Genomic DNA, 2,968 nt, shown 5'->3' with positions numbered 1-2,968 from the left:
ATTGCTATGAATATCAAATCAGATAATATATACAAAGTGAATAACCCAGTATCTCGTACATTCTAGAATCCTGGAAGAAGTGAGCTATTATAAGCAACATTGATATAGATTATACCAAATTGATTTGAATTAGAGATTAAAATACATTTTTTATTCACAGTTCTTATTTATGAAAAGTACCTGTATTTATCTCATTTTGTTCCCATGCTATATCATTTTTTAATTATGTTTTATCCCCAAATTCCTAAAAATGGGCTGCTTTTCGCTAATCCAAGAAACTTGAAGGAAAACTGTCTAATCTCTATCTAGTGTCTGCCTGGATCACACATTAGTAATGTTGCACCCAAGAAACAGCTAGTGCTCTTTTCCCAATCATCCCCGAACTAGGCTCAACTCTTCGGTGTGTTTTTCCAATAGTCATGATTACCTGGGTGATTAAATTATTATCTTGACCACCTCGATCCTCTCTCTTCCTTCCCCCGTTGATGTCTTAATCCTAGTTTATGAGCTGTTTTTTTTTTTCTTCATTAAATTGCTTTTCATTACCAAAGTGTGCATAGAGAGTTTCCAGATTAATGAGTAGTAAGCTGGTAAACTGTTAACCACGGGTTCTCCAGGTACGGAAATGCCAGGATTTGTAGCATTTGCTTATTTTTGCAGTGTAAATGTTCCTACTACGGTTTGTTTGAAGCTATCAACATAGTATCACTGAGCAGAGTTGAGAGGAGATGCACACAATTGGCTCCAAGAGACGGTATGAGCCACATCTAGCACGCCACATGCTAATTCAAATTTATGCCCAATATTAAATGCAAAAACTCATTTAGAGCAGTCATCTCTTCCCTCCTTCTCCTCCTCCTCCACTTTCCCAACCCCCTCAATAGTTGGTTCTCCTATTCTTACAAGGTCAATTTGAATTTGCTCAGATTATGTTAATGTCCTTTCCCATCGCATTGTCAAGAGTTGCAAATGTCCACCATATAGCAAAGTTTGGTTTTTTTGCTCCTCAATACCTGGGTTTACACTTGCAAGTTCTTATAATACATCAGTCAATTCACCAACAATTTTAAAATTTTAGCATGAAACTAGTCCTCAGTAGAAATTAATAAAATAAATAAAAGAATGTAACCTTCAAAAAAGAAAAGAATGTTAAATCTCTGACAACATATGGTTGGCAAAATTGCCCATGACAATTTGACTGTTTCCACAGAGACAAATGTAAGAGTTTTGTTAGAGAACTCTGGAGAATAAAGTTTCTTTTTGCTTCTTTTTCTTTTTCCAGGACAGAGGGCATTGTCAGAAAAGCCTCAAATATTTTTCTAGTGTAAAAAACATTTCTTCTGTTGTTTGACATTTGAAGAGTTATTTTCAAAGTGAGACAAATTCCCTTTGTGAATTATATATCAAAAAGTTAAAATCTAAATGAAATTTCTTTGCAGTTCTAACTGAATGACGGGTTTATCTTAGCCACTATGGGAAAGGTAAATCTGTCTTTACTTGTCTTCATTTTCTCTAATCTTCACAAGTATCATCCTATAGTCTTTAAATCTGTTGCCAACATAACAGATTAGTCAGGACACATCTATTTTTAAAAGATGGTCCCACACCAGCCTACATTCACCAAGACTGGTCCTATTTGACATCATTCTTTGTAGGAAGAAAACTACAGCTGTTCTGAGTGGTGCTCCAAAACACACAAGTTTGCCCATCAGTATGGTATATGTCATATACCATTTGAAAGCTTTTCTAATTTTGAGATGATTTTAAAACCTTTAAAAAATTTCCTGCTTAGCCACAAAATGAAGAAAATGGAGACTGGTCAGTGTGTATTTATTACCATTGCAACGGGAAAAAAAATAATCCTACTATTATAAATAAATGCTAAGCTCCCAAGGTCAATGACTGCGTTCTAGTCATCTTTGGCTCTCTATTTATTTCTGGGAAAGGACCTCAGTCAATGTTCAAGGAAGTTAATTGGGTAAAAAATTATAATATCTGGGGATGTAGAGTTCACATGAAGTCATTTTCCACTGAAAGCAATTACCTGAGGTCATTATTGTTAGCCTGGCTATTTTTCACACCCCAGCAGATTCATCAATGGATATAAAAAGACAGTGAAATATTTCTTTAACCTAGGATCTGTAACCACCATCAGCTAATGGGTATTAATTAAGAAAGATCAGAACTAGAGTGAAGCAAGAGGGTGCTTATGGTGTAAAAGTCAAAGAGGCATTTACTCTTAGGGTCTTGCAGGGCAGGGCTCTGGTACTGATACGGTATTCAAGGCACAATAAGATAAAAATTCAAGTGATATTGGCTATTACCTCTAACACCTATCACTGCAGGCTGTAAACATATGTAAATTGTCCCTCAAATATTGCTGTGAGCCCCAGGAGGTATGTTAGAAGTAGTCAAGAATAAACTCACTGCTACAGGGGTGGTCTCTCAAAATTTCACCATGTTTTGGTGTTGAGTGGGGAAGAAGGTTTTTCCCCTTACATAATAGACTTTACATGCATTGCTGTTTGTGTTTCAAGTCTTATGGAGGTTTTCATGAAACCACTTTATAGTCATCATTCACAGCTCTCCTGATATCCTCTGGACTTGGAAATGAGTTCAATGTAGTCAGGACAGGAAACAAATACAGGGGATAGATCCTGTGCTCATTAGAGTGAGCCTCCTCTGATATCCCAGAAACAGTTTTCTTAGTCATCTCTGCTCTTGCTCTATCATTCATGGTAAATTCTCTGTCTCTCTTCTGTCTGTCCATACATCCATCCATGCGTAACCTATTGATTCAACAAATATCTAATGAGAAACTTCAATGAGCAAAACACGTTGACAAGCAATGGGGACCCAGTGTTGAACAGGGATTCCATGTCCTACTTGGGATGTCAACAGACTTCTACACCCCATTCCACTAACTGTCCAGACCTCTCTGAATCTTTATTTTCAATTTAAGATCCCT

This window comes from Propithecus coquereli, unplaced genomic scaffold (genome assembly GCF_000956105.1).
Source record: "Propithecus coquereli isolate 6110/MARCELLA unplaced genomic scaffold, Pcoq_1.0 Scaffold91, whole genome shotgun sequence".
Classification (NCBI taxonomy): domain Eukaryota; kingdom Metazoa; phylum Chordata; class Mammalia; order Primates; family Indriidae; genus Propithecus; species Propithecus coquereli.
Note: the sequence above shows the minus strand (reverse complement) of the source record.